General features: G+C 38.2%; 1 non-coding gene and 1 pseudogene across 1 annotated transcript; both read left to right on the forward strand.

Moving 5' to 3' along the window:
• Positions 1 to 5234: 5234 nt before the first annotated feature.
• LOC102493540 (COMM domain-containing protein 6 pseudogene) lies at positions 5235 to 5490 on the forward strand (annotated as a pseudogene).
• Positions 5491 to 5872: 382 nt separating this feature from the next.
• LOC114005894 (small nucleolar RNA U13) lies at positions 5873 to 5970 on the forward strand. The gene has a single exon (XR_003547693.1). It is a non-coding gene; the product is annotated as a small nucleolar RNA U13 (small nucleolar RNA).
• The last annotated feature ends 9018 nt before the right edge of the window (positions 5971 to 14988 follow it).

Raw genomic sequence — 14988 nt, forward strand, 5'->3', positions numbered from 1 at the left:
AGGAGGGGTAGGAAATTAGAAAAAGAAAGAAGAAGAGGAAAAAAAAAATACTGTACATCTGCCTGAAGGACTAGGCAATGGGATGAGGGAAGCTAGCTAGAGCTGGGTGGGGCTCAGTCCAGTGGTGGCCCTGCCTTGGAATCTCTTGCCTGCCATAGGACAATAGACAAAACTAGGACACTGCTGGCAAGCAAGCAAGCAGAGGCCAGTCTGAGGGGTGAGGAGGGGTAGAAAATTAGCAAAAGAAAGAGGATTAAAAATTTTAAATATGCCTACCTGGCTGAAGGACTGGGCAATGAGATGGAAGAAGCTATTTGGAGATTGGGTGGGGCTTGGATCAGTGGCCCTTCCTCAGAGTTCTTTGCCAGTCATGGGTTAGTAGATAAAACTGAGATGCTGCTGTCAAGCAAGCAGGGTCCAATCTGTGCAGGCTAGCTTGAGTAGGAAATTAGCATAAGAAAGAAGAAGAGTCAAAACAAAGAAAACCACCTACCTGGCTGAAGGACTGGAAAATGGAATGGGAGAAGGTAGCTAGAGCCAGTCATGGCCCTGCCTTAGAATCCCTTGCAGGTCACGGGGCAATAGATAAAATGTGTAAGCTGCTATCAAGCAAGAAGAGGTCAGGTTATTGGGCAAGGAGAAGTAGGAAATTAGCAAAAGAGAGAAGAGGAAAAAAATGGCCTACCTAGTTTAAGGATGAGGGAAGCTAGCTGGAGCTAGGTGGGACTAGGGCAATTGGTGGTCCTGCCTCAGAGTCCCTAGCTGCTCATGAGGCAGGAGATGAAACTGGGTCGCTGCTAGTAAACAAGAAGACGCCAGTCTGTGGGGCAAGTAGGGGTAGGAAATTACCACAAAAAAGGAGTAAAAAGAACCAAAACTGCCTATCTAACAGAAGGACTGGGCAAAAGGATGCGGGAAGCTAGCTGGAGTTGGGTGGGGATAGGACCAGTGATGGCCATGTTTCACTAGAAGAAAGTGGGACTCTGCTAGTGAGCAAGCAAAGGCCAGACTCTGTGACAATGATGGGTAGAAAATTAGCACAGAAAGAACAGGGGGAAAAAAAAGGAAAATGCCTACCTGGTGGCAAAACTAAGCAATGTGTTGGGGAAAGCTAGCTGGAGCTGGATGGAACTAGGTCAAGTAGTGGCCCTGCCTTAGAGTCATGCTAGTCATGCAGCAGTAGATGAAACTGGGACACTGCTGGTGAGCAAGCAGAGCCCAGTCTGTTAGGCAAGGATGGGTAGAATATTAGTAAAAGCAAGAAGAATAAAAAACAAACAAACAAAAACAGTCTATCTAGCTAAAGGACTAGGCAATGGAATGGGACAAGCTAGCTGGAATTAGATAGGTCTAGGCCAGGAGTAGACCTGCTTCAGAATCCCTTGGTGGACACAGGGCAGTAGATGAAACTGCAATGCTACTGCAGAGCAAGCAGAGGCCACTCTGTTGGGAAAGGAGGGGTAGGAAATTAACAAAATAAGATTAAAAAAAATAAAATGCCTATCTAGCTGAAAAATTGTGCAATTTGGTGATCAGCGGTTAGTGTAATGGCTATGTCACTGGACTCCCACATAGTCGACCGCGGTTCTTGTCCTGGACCCAGTGGCTTAAAACTCACACCAGGTGTGTGTGCGTGTGTGCCCAAGATCCCGAGAAAAGAATGGAGGAGAAGGGATTGCAGTATGGCCATCCCCCCAGGGGGGAGGGGGTGATTTCTTACTTTCTGTCTCTGTCTCTGTCTCTGTCTGTCTGGTGAGTGCCTGTGCCCTATAGCAAAAAATCTCTAAAAAGTATAGTTGGGCAATTAATGGGAAAAGTTACCTGGAGCTGGGTGTGACTAGGTCTAGTGGTGGCCCTGCCTCAGAGTTTCTGGCCTGCCACAGGGCAGTAAATGAAACTGGGATGATGCAGGGGAGCAAGCACTTATCTAACAGAAGGACTGGGCAAAAGGATGCGGGAAGCTAGCTGGAGTTGGGTGGGGATAGGACCAGTGATGGCCATGTTTCACTAGAAGAAAGTGGGACTCTGCTAGTGAGCAAGCAAAGGCCAGACTCTGTGACAATGATGGGTAGAAAATTAGCACAGAAAGAACAGGGGGAAAAAAAAGGAAAATGCCTACCTGGTGGCAAAACTAAGCAATGTGTTGGGGAAAGCTAGCTGGAGCTGGATGGAACTAGGTCAAGTAGTGGCCCTGCCTTAGAGTCATGCTAGTCATGCAGCAGTAGATGAAACTGGGACACTGCTGGTGAGCAAGCAGAGCCCAGTCTGTTAGGCAAGGATGGGTAGAATATTAGTAAAAGCAAGAAGAATAAAAAACAAACAAACAAAAACAGTCTATCTAGCTAAAGGACTAGGCAATGGAATGGGACAAGCTAGCTGGAATTAGATAGGTCTAGGCCAGGAGTAGACCTGCTTCAGAATCCCTTGGTGGACACAGGGCAGTAGATGAAACTGCAATGCTACTGCAGAGCAAGCAGAGGCCACTCTGTTGGGAAAGGAGGGGTAGGAAATTAACAAAATAAGATTAAAAAAAATAAAATGCCTATCTAGCTGAAAAATTGTGCAATTTGGTGATCAGCGGTTAGTGTAATGGCTATGTCACTGGACTCCCACATAGTCGACCGCGGTTCTTGTCCTGGACCCAGTGGCTTAAAACTCACACCAGGTGTGTGTGCGTGTGTGCCCAAGATCCCGAGAAAAGAATGGAGGAGAAGGGATTGCAGTATGGCCATCCCCCCAGGGGGGAGGGGGTGATTTCTTACTTTCTGTCTCTGTCTCTGTCTCTGTCTGTCTGGTGAGTGCCTGTGCCCTATAGCAAAAAATCTCTAAAAAGTATAGTTGGGCAATTAATGGGAAAAGTTACCTGGAGCTGGGTGTGACTAGGTCTAGTGGTGGGGCTGCCTCAGAGTTTCTGGCCTGCCACAGGGCAGTAAATGAAACTGGGATGATGCAGGTGAGCAAGCACTGGCCACTTTGAGGGACAAGGAGGGGTAGGAAATTAGCAAAAGAAAGAATAAGATTAAAAATAAATAAATAAACCTGAGACCAGCAGTTAGCAAAATGGCTATGTCGCTGGACCCAGTGGCTTAAAACTCACACTGAGCACATGTGTGTGCATGCCCAAGATCCTGAGAGGAGAATGGAGGGGAATGGATTATGGCCATCCCCCCGGGGGGTGATTTCTTGCTTTCTGTTTCTCTGTCTCTCTCTGTCTGTCTGGTGAGCACACACGCCTTATAGCCAAAACCTCTCAAAAAAAAAAAAAATCTGCCTACCTGACTTAAAAAAACTAGGCAAAGGGATAGAGAAAGCTAGCTGGAGCTTAGTGGGGTTAGGGCCAGTAGTAGCCCTGCCTCAGAGTCCCCTGCTGGCTGGGGCAGATGAGATGAGACTTGGATGCTGCTGGTGAGTCAACATGGGCCAATCTGTGGGGCAAGGAGTTGTAGAAAATTAGCAAAAGAAAGAAGAAAAATTTAAAAAATCAACCTGCCTACCTGGTTGAAGGACTGGGCAATGGGATGGAGAACCTAGCCTTAGCTGGGTGTGGCTAAGGGACACAATCGGCCCCTTCAGAGTCTCTTGCTGGTCATGGGACCATAGATGAAACTTGGATGCTGCTGGCAAGCAAGCAGAGGATAGTCTCTGGGGCAAGGAACAGTAAGAAATTAGTAAAGGATAGAAGATAAGGGGAAAAAAAAAACTACATACCTGACTGAAGTCCTGGACATACCTGGCTAAAGTCCTGGACAATGGGATGGTGAAAACTAGCTGGAGCTGATTGTGGCTAAGTGCCAGTAGTGACCATTCTTCAGAGTCTCTTGCTGACCACGGGCTGGAGATGAAACTGGTATGCTGCTGGTGAGTTAACAGACCCAATCTGTGGGGCAATGGGGCCCAGGAAATTATCAAAAGAAAGAAGATTAAAAAAAAATAAAACTGCCTACCTGGCTGAAGGACTGAGCAATGGGATGGGTAAAACTACCTGGAGCTAGGTGGGGCTAGTTCCAGTGGTGTCCTTGCCTCTGAGTCCCTTGCTGTCTATGGGGAAGTGAAGATGAAACTGGGACTCTGCTGGTGAACAAGCAGAGGCTAGTCTGACTAAATGACTGGACACTGGGACTAGAGAATCTATCTGGAGCTGGGTGAGGCTAGGACCAGTGGTGGCCCTGCCCCAGAGTTCTTTTCTGGCCATGGGGACCAGTATATGAATCCAAGACACTACTTGTGAGCAAGCAGAGGCTAGTGTGGCTGAATTACTGGGGATAGAATGGGGGAAGCTAGCTGGAGCTGTGTGGGTCTAGGTCTAGAGGAGGCCCTGCCTCCCAATCATTTGCTGGCCCTGTGGCAGAAGGTTAAACTGGGCTACTGCTAGCAAGCAAACCAGAGGCTGCACACTTATTTAGCCACTCCAGGTGTGAGATTTTCTTACTTCCAATTTCCAATCCACCATTCTGGAAGGCATATGAAACATCCAGGCCCAACAACAAAATTTCAGGTTTAGGGTAATAGTCATTTAGACAAACCTGCAAAGAAATCACAGATCACATCCTCCTACATGCCTTTTAATGCTCAAAATCAACTCTAAGAAATAAAGATGAACATATAATTCATCAGATCACTAAAAACCAGCACAGAAGCACAAAAATATGAGAAACCAGGAAAATATCTCTCCCCCAAAGGAAAATAACAATCCCATATAATCTACAGACTGTATAATGAAGCTAATGAAGATGTCAGATAAACAATTCAGAATATTCATAGTGACAAAAGATGAGATACAGGAGTTAATAGATAATGAGTTCCAGAAGATACAAGAGAAAAGAGACAAGTCCAAAAGATAAGTCCTTTCATGATGTTAAAGATGAAATAGACACCATAAAAACAAATCAAGCAGAACTGTTAGTGATGATGGCTGTAATACAGGAAATGAAAATCTCTATAGAAAATATTAAAGAAGATTTAGATTATTCAGAAGATCAAATCTCTGATGTAGAAGACAAAACTCTGATTTTGAAACAGACTAAAAAGGCAGATAAAATGACACCAAAAAAAATGGTAATGTAAGAGAATCACTAGGCTCCATTATTCATCCAAACATCTAAATTATTGAAATCCAGAAAGGTAAAAACATTAATGAGGGTTTTGAAAACCTATTCCATATAATCCCAAAAGAAAACTTTCAAAGCCTATAAAAGTGTTTAAAAATCCAGACCTGATGAACTCTGGCACCAGCCATGGAGAGTTCAGGTGGGCCCTTGAAGGATGCCAACTTTAAAGTTACTAAACAACATATAGACTTTCAGCAGAAACTGAGTTGCCATGAATTCTGACTGTTGAAGATCTTTTAAATATTTATATGAGGAAGTGATGCTAAAAGTGGCAGATTATTCAAGCCAAGTAAAGAACAAATGCTTTGAAATGACAATTTTTCAGTTTCAGAATTTCTACAGACAGTTCAAGGAAATTGCTGTAGTTATCAATACTATCTGAAAACTAGTTATTTGGCTGAGAACTTTCTGTCATCATTCTGTACAAAGACTTCATTTTCTGGTCATATGGTATACAGATGAAATTATATTTATTTAATGAACTTACACATTATTATTTGAAATAATAAATCAAACAAACTGGAATTAGATAGTGATGATTCTGCAACATTCTGAGGGTACCATACAAGAATGAATTAAATGCTTCAATTGCTCTGTGTGGTTTGTGAATTATATTTTAATAAAAAAAGTCATAAGAACAGCTGAATGATTGATATGGAAGGACAAGTTTATGTATTAGAACAATAGTTCAAAAATGTTTTAGTATTGAAAATATTTTTAGAAAAAATATTACATAGAGTCATGTGTATAAAATATGTGTATTGATCCTTTGTGGTTCACAAGCATAAGTAGATTTCACACCACTTTGCGAGATGTGCCTTCCTCAAACCTTGTTAAAGATTGGCACTGTACCCATGTGAGATGAAAAATAAATAAATAAGTCATATGCATTAAAAATATACATATATATCTAGCCCCCAAAAAAGAAAGATCACAGATTTTCTCCATAGCATGTCATAACCAGATTGGCCAAAACTATAAAGACAAGCTACGAAAATAGGCAAAAGAAAAATGTCAAGTTACTTACAAAATTAAGTTATTTATCTCATAGGTGAACACAAGGCCTTTCATCAAAAAGAATGCAAGTATGGAAAGAATGTAGAAAAATACTCAAAATGTTTTTAAAAATTGCAACCAATATTATCATACATGGCTAAATTGTCTTCCATATGGAAAGAAAAGATAAAAATATTCTCAGATAGACAAAACCTGAAAGAACTTATCAACTCCAGAACAGCTCTTCAAGAAGTTCTGAAGGGAATGCTATACCAAGAAACTAAGGAAAGACGGACAGAAATTGGATCACAAAAATCAACCAAGAAAATGGCCAACTTTTTGGTAGGAATCATTCTGGAAATATCAATAAAATTTTAGATGTTTATGGTTTAAATTCTCTAATCAAGAGACATAGACTGGATGAATAGATTAAAAAACAGAAACCTGCCACCTTTAACATACAAGAAATAAACCACATGGACAAAGATAAACATAGACTAAAAGTGAAGATTTGGAAAAATGGGCTCCATGCAAGTGGAAAAAAAAAGTGGGAATCAGGATATTCATTCAGACAAAAAGAGAAGTTTAAGACAAAAACTCTAAAAAGAAATAAAGAAGGATATTATATAATAGTAAAAGGGATAACTCACCAAAAAGATATCATGCTAAGAAATATCTAAATACCCAGTACAGGAGTATCCAAATATGTGAAGAAAGACTGATAGATCTAAGAGGAGAAATAGAGTGCAACAGACTAATTGTTGGGGATTTCAATAGCCCATTAAATTCTTTTTTTTTTTTTTTTTTTTTTTTTTTTTTTTGAGAGTTTTTTGCTATAGGGCATGTGCACTCACCAGACAGACAGAGGCAGAGAGCAGAGAGATAGAAAGCAAGAAATCATCCTCTGGGGGGATGGCCATGTCACAATCCCTTCTCCATTCTCCTCTTGGGATGTTAGGCATGCATGCACATGTGCATGGTGTGAGTTCTAAGCCACCGGGTCCAGGATGTGAAATGCGGTGGACTATGTGGGAGTCCAGCAACATAACCATTATGCTAACTGCTGGTCCCTTAACTTCTTTAGACAGGTCAACAATACAAAAATTAGGCAAGTAGATTAAGGACCTAAATTATATAGTAAATTAGCTGTACTTGACATACATACATAAAACTCTCCACCTGAAAACAATAAAATATACATTTTTTGAGAGTTTTTTGCTATAGGGCAAGTGTACTCACCAGAAAGATAAAGAAAGGCAGAGAGACAGAAAATGAAAAATCACTCACACACACATCCGCCTCCTGCCCAATGGGGATAGCCATGCCACAATTCCTTCTTCATTCTCCTCTTGGGATCTTAGGCAATCACACACATGAGTCCCAGTGTGAGTTTAAGCCACAGGGTCTGGGACTCAAACCACGGGTGACTACATGGGTGCCCAGCAACATAGCCATTATGCTGACTGCTTGTAAAAATATATACATTTTCCTAGCCCTCATGTGGTACTGCCCCAAAGACTGACCATATAATAGTGCACAAAACAAGCCTAAGCAGATTGAAAGGCATAGAACTATACCAACATCTTTGCTGACCATGAAGGACTTAAACTTAATGTCAATTTTTAGAAAAACCCTCAAAAATACACAAATACATGAAACATAATTAACATACTCATGAATGACTTCATAACTACTAAAGAAATCAAAACTGAATAAAAATATTTATGAAAACTAATGAAGAGTACATGAATTTCCAAAATTTGTGGACCACCGCAAAAGGAGCCATAAGAGGAAAATTCACAGTAGTTAGTGTACATAAGGAAAGATGGCAAATGGAAAATGTAACATCATGCCTCAGGGAAGTGGGAAAACAACAACAAAAAAGTCCAAGAAAGCTAGGATAAAAGAAGTAATAAATATTTGAGATGAAATAGAAAATAAATTATACAGAAAATAAATGAAAATAAAAGCTGATACTTTGAAAAGATAAACAAGATTGATGCAGCATTACCTAGACTAATTAAGAAAAGAGACTGAACCACATAAATCAATTTGCAATGAAGCATGCAATATAACAAAAGGCATAAGTTTCTAAAAGCAAAGCTCAATTCCTGAGGATTTCACCTCTGAATTCTACAATCTTTTAAATTTCAAAGAAGAGGTTAAATGTTTTAATCAAATAGTTTCAAAAGAACTGAATGTAAGAAACACTCTCTAATTCATTTTTTGAATCCTCCATTACCCTCATTCCCAAAACAGATAAGAATATAAAAAAAGGAAAACTACAGGTCATGATCTCTGGTGAATATAGATATAAAAATTCTCAAGAAGAGAACAGCAAATTATATACAAATAGACATAAAATGATGATTCATCATGACCAGGTAGGTTTTATTACAGAAATGCAAGGTTGGCTCAACACATGCAAAACCATAAACATAGAAGGAAAGACTTTTTAAAATATGATTATTTCAATTAATATATAAAATATATTTGATAAAATACAAATACAATAAAAGCACCCTTTCATTATTAATACTGCCAGCAACATAGAAGGATAGTTTCTCAGCATAAAAGATACATAAAAATCTATAGCTAATGTTACACTGAATGGGGAAAAACTGAAGGATTTTCCACTAAAAACTGGACATGAAACAAGGCTGTCCATTCTTTCCACTCCTTGTCCATATATAGTTGAAAAGACCTGACTAATGCAATTAGAAAAATGAGAGTGATTTTGGGGGAAACAGAGAAATGAAGATTTCCCACTGACATTTTAGCCTCCAGTACACAAAACTTCCATGGTAGGAAGATCCCTTACAGGATGTCTCTGTAACTGTCTTTGTCTCTCCTTACCTCTGTCTCTGTCTTCTCTCTTCTCTTAAATTTTTTCTTTTTAAAAGTTTTTAAGATGAGGCATTTTATGGGCTTTCTGGCCCTCCTATCCCTTTATCTTGTTAATAATTCCCTCTCTCCCTCCCAATCCAGCAAAAAACGAAACAGGCCTTCTTGAAGACACACCTTCATGGATCCTGTAAACTAGTCATTTTGTGTGGTGCCCTTGCATGCCATACAGTTTTCTAATTTTTGTGTTCTATTGAAAATTGTTAAATATTGTTTTTAGTTTTATTTAAAAGTTTTTCTCTTATTTTTTTCTTCTGTTTTTCTCTGTTTCTTTCTCTTTTTTTTTCTGTTGTTGTTGTTTCTCTCTCTCTGTTTTCTTTTCTACATGCTCCTCAATGCTCAGATTGAACTTCCAATTTTGGGAAGAAACCGACCATTCACCAGATGATTAGGAATCACTGCAGGACCACAATAAATATGAGAAAACAGAAAAATACCTCTCCTCCAAGGGAAAAAGATAAGTTCTCTTTATCCACACACAGTTCAATGGAAATCATGGAAATGTCTGATAAAGAATTTAGAACATTGGGACCAGCAGTTAGCATAATGGTTATGTTTCTGGACTCCCATGTAGCCTACCGTGGTATGTGTCCCAGACATGGTGGCTTAAAACTCAGACCAGGTGCATGTGTGTGCATGCCCAATATCCTGAGAGGAGAATGGAGGAAAAGGGATTGCAACATGGCCATCCCACTAGAAATCGCTGCAGGACCACAAGAAATATGGGGAAGCAGGAAAATACCTCTCCCACAAGGGAAAAGGATAGCTCCTCTTTATCCACACACAGTTCAATGGAAATCATGGAAATGTCTGATAAAGAATTCAGAACATTCATAATGGCAAAGCTAACAGAGATGGAAGAGAAGAGAGACAAGGAACTGCTGAAGAGGAAGGAGAAAGGAGTTGAAGAGTTCCAGGAGGTGAGGAAATTCATGCAAGATCTAAAAGAGGAATTTCACACTTTACAAAAGAATCAGATGGAACTGTTAGAGATGAAGGCTATAATACTAGAAGTCAAAATCTCCCTTGAAAGTATTAAAAGCAGACTAGATCATACAGAAATAGAATCTCAGATGTGGAAGAAAAATTGCTGGCCTAGAAGAATACACCACAAAGACTGAGAAAATTGCCCTGAAATTTGAGAATAATATATGAGAAATACTAGATACCATCAAATGTCCAAACATCCAGATAATAGGCATTGCAGAGCGCAAACAGACTCATAAGGGCATTTATCATTTATTTCATGAGATCCTGCAAGAAAACTTTCCAAACCTGGAGAGGCACTCAAAGATCTATTCCCAAGAAGTACAGAGGACCCCAAATAGAATCAACCCAAGAAGATCTTCTCCAAAACACATTATAGCCAGATTGACCAAAACCACAGACAAAGACAAGATTCTAAGATTGGCAAGAGAAAAACGGCAAGTTACCTACAAAGGGTATCCCATCAGACTAATGGCAGATGCCTCAATGAGAGCAAGGAAAGAATGAAAAAAAAATATATTCAAAGTGTTAAGGGAAAGGCAATTTCAACTGAGAATACTGTACCCAGCAAGATTATCATTCATTTGGGAAGAAAAGACACGGACATTCCCAGATAAACAAAGCCTGAAAGAATTTACCAGCACCAGACCAGATCTCCAAGAAGTTCTTAAGGAAGTGCTATGTCAGTAAAATTAAATGCAGACACACAGAAATAAGAGTTCAAAAACTAAGAAAATGGGCAACTTAATCAAGTCTGGAGATGAATATTATATCCTAGGATTCAATCTGGAAGATCGAACCACAGGAGATGAAAGATGAAGTACATGAGACTGAACTGATGAAACATCATTCTGTGACTTGACTAAAATATTGCTGCTTTTCTTCTAAGCTTTGTTGTCCAGTTTTAAGGATTTTTGCCCTGTCTTGAGCTGTCAATGGATTCATGTACCTACTATTTGAACAGAATACTAACCAGTTTCTAGGCCTTAAGTTTCAAGGAAATATCCTTACCAGTTCAAAACTGCTTCTCTTGAAACCATCGGCTGAACTTGCTATTGAAAGTAGTTATAGATTACTTATGATATTGTGTGATCAACAAAATGTTGGGAGGAAAGGAATTAAAGACAACTGTAGACAGCAGAAATAGTGTAATAAGAGAGTGGGGAAGACATGGGGTTAAAAACATATATATGTGTGCTTGTGTGTATGTGTGTGTTTATATATATATATGTGTGTGTGTATATATATATACATATATATGTAAATAGTAAATACACACATATATATGAAAGTAGAAATCAAATATTACTGATGATAACATGCATAATTAAGCCACTATGCTGTTTATTCTAGATGTGAAACCACATTTAGTATGTTGCAATGATGCCCTGGAAATGAATGTACATTAATTTAAAAAAAAGTTTCAGGAGAAAAAAAAAAACAGTAAAAGTGTTCTTATTGAAAAAAAAAGTGTATGTAATGACTACAGGAAGCTATACAGCCTCAGCTAGGTACTACTTTATAGTATGTTCATTCTACTCACTGAGGTTTATGCCTAAAATCAAACTTGGGTTCATATATATGTATATATCATCTGTGCTTGGTATTGCAAATATTTAGACTAATTAAGTTCATTAGCAAATCAATTAAACGGGGGGAAGCATAGAAAGCAACCATGGATACTGTACACAATGTGGGAGGAGGGTGGGACACGGCAGAGGGTGAGGGACAGGGAATCAAAGATGGCAAAAAAAAAAAGCAAAATATACAAGTCATAAAATATGGAAAAGTATTTGTTGATAATATGTTTGTTGATGTGCTTGATTTAACCAATATACAGTGTATTCTGGATGGAAAATTTATTTTGTATGCTGTAATGATGTATAGTGAATTAATGTAAAAAGATAACTTTGAACAAAAGGAAAAAAAGGAAAAAAAAAGAAAATGAAATAAAAGGTATTCAAATAAAGAAAAAAGAAGAGAAATTATGTCTATTTTCAGATTAAATTATTGAATATATAAAAGACCAAAAGGTATCCATAAAAAACTTCTCAAAGTAATGAATACAGTAAATTGGCAGGATACAAAATCAACTTTAAAAAGTTATAGCATTTCCATATTCAAACAAGTAGACAGAAGCAGAACTGAAGAAAGTATTCCCATTAACCATAGCCACAAAAAGTGTAAGATACCTAGGGATAAATCTAACCAAACCTTTAGAAGAAACACTATTAAATCTTTAAAAAAGAATTTTAAAATAACACATAAAATGGAAGGACATCATATGTTTCTGGGTTGGAAGAATTAATATAATCAAAATGGTAAGTGTACCCAAAATTAATCTACATATTTAATCCAAATCCTATAAAACTACAGGAGACATTTCTCAGAGATCTAGGAAAACAATCATAGAATTTTCTGAAATTATAAAATACCCTGAGTTGTCAAAAAAAATATTGATCAATAAGAGTAGACAGGACATCTCATTTCCCAACTCTTAAATAAATTATAAGGATGGGATAATCAAAATAGTATATTATGATATGGGCAAGAAAAAGACATGAGGACCAATGGTACAAAATAGAGACCCCAGGATAAACCTCAGAATATACATCCAACTAAATTTTTACAAAATGTCCCAGTCAACCAATGAGAAAAAGAAATCTTCTTTACCAAAACCTGCTGAGAAAATTGGGTATCCACTTGCAGGAAGATGAATCTGATCCCTTGTCTTGCATCATTGAAGAAAATCAACACAAAGTGGATCAAAATCTAAATCTCAGACCTTATTTGAGTAGGCAAAGACTTCTTAGATAAAACCTGCAAAGCACAGAGAATAATCCCCCAGATAGACAAGTGGGGTTATAGCAGATTTAAAAATTTCTGTACAGAAAGGATAGTAATTCATATGAATAAGCAACTCTCAGAAGAGAATGATGTTTTTGTAAACTATGCCCCAGTAAAGAACTGATAACTCAAGGAGTTATCAGTTAACTCAAGGTAATCTCAAGGAGTTTACCCAGAAAAAAAAAAAAAGTTTAACCTAATTAAAAGATGGGAAAATGAACTAAGTAAACAATTCTCTAAGAAAGACATATTAACAGACAAAAATTATATGAAAAAAAATGCTGGGAACCAGCAGTTAGCGTAATGGCTATGTTGCTGGACTCCCATGTAGTGGCTTAAAACTCACACCGGGTGTGTGTGCATGAGTGCCCAAAATCCCAAAAGGAGAATGGAGGAGAAGGGATTGTGGCATGACCATCCCCCCGGGGGGTGATTTCTTGCTTTCTGTCTCTATGTCTCCCTCTCTCTCTGTCTGGCAAGCACATATACTGTATAATGAAAGTCTCTCCAAAAAAATTAGATACAAAATCTCTAAATCTTACATAAAATGCAGATTTTTATATCTCTCCCATCTTCTAATAGGTTTAACATGATTCTTAACATAAAGCTAATAAAAGGGTACTTCAAAAAGTGCATAGAAAAATTAAAGTACAAGTGTATTTTTTGTGTGAAACATTTCTAAAGTGAATGTATATCTTTTTTTCACAATACACAATTTTTATGGACTTATTAATGCCCCTTCATAGAGGTATCAGGTACCAATAAGTCAAAATCAGAAGAAACATATTTCTCTTTATTTTTCTTAAATGCCTCACCCATATTTAGAAACTTCTAGGGAACCAGCAGTTAGCATAATGGCTATGTTGCTGGACTCCCACGGAGTCGACCACGGTTCGTGTCCCAGACCTGGTGGCTTAAAACTCATGCCAGGCGCGTGTGTGTGCATGCCCAAGATCCTGAGAGGAGAATGGAGAAGTGATTGTGGTGTGACCATCCCCCCTGGGGGGTGATTTCTTGCTTTCAGCCTCTATGTCTCTCTCTGTCTGTCTGGTGAATGCACACGCCCTGTAGTGAAAACCTCTTCAAAAAAAAAAAAGAAACTTCTACTACTATCTTTTTTTTTGCATATATTTCAATAAAACTTTAGATACATGGAAACAAATATTAAGCAATTTTCACATGACAAAAAATGTGGATTTTCTTATTATTTTATTTTTTAGAAAGATATTCCAATAGGGCATATGTCTCATCAGAGGGACAAAGAGACAAAAAGCCAGAAATACCCCTCAAGGGGGATGGCTATGCTACAATCCCTTTTCTGGTAGTCTCCACTTAGAATTTTGGGCACAAACATACATACACCCAATTTTAAGCGCCCGGATTCAGAACTGAAACTGTGATCAATTGCATAATAGTCCAGCAACATAACCATTACATCATCTGCTAGTTTCTCTTCTGATTCTTTTAAACATTTCAAAAATATAAGCATACAAAAATAGGTTTTTTGCCTCCAAGATGTAGTTTGTTCACCCCCACTCTAAATAATCACATTTCTTATTATAGTTATAGCAGAAATTTATGGCTAGAAGAAAAAGGGCTATGTAAAAATTGACTGTAATATTCAGTTAAGGATAATCATAAAACTGTAATATTAATGCTTTCCTCTTTTGTATTTAATTATCCTATCTTCAAAAAAACTTAAGGATTTCTTTCATGTCTTGAACTACTGTTAGGTTTATATACCTACTATTTGAACAGAAGCCTAACCTGTTTCCTGGCTTTAAGGTTTTGTTGTTGTTGTTGTTGTTGTTTTCGGAGAGGTTTTTGCTGTAGGGTGCATGTGCTCACCAGAAAGAGAGAGAGAGACAGAGAGATAGAAGGGGAGAAACCACCCGCCAGGGGGTATGGCCACACCACAATCCCTTCTTCATTCTCCTCTCAGGATCTTGGGCATGTACCCACACATGCCCAGAATGAGTTTAAGCCAATGGGTCTGGGAATCGAACCACTGTAGACTACATGGGAATGCAGCAATATAGCCATTATGCTAACTGCTGGTACCTCCTGGCTTTTAAGTTTTAAGCAAAATTCCTTAGCATTTTTAAAATTAATTAATTTTATTTATTTATTTTTGGAGAGATTTTTT

This window comes from Tupaia chinensis, unplaced genomic scaffold (assembly GCF_000334495.1).
Source record: "Tupaia chinensis unplaced genomic scaffold, TupChi_1.0 Scaffold144814_1, whole genome shotgun sequence".
NCBI classification, from domain to species: domain Eukaryota; kingdom Metazoa; phylum Chordata; class Mammalia; order Scandentia; family Tupaiidae; genus Tupaia; species Tupaia belangeri.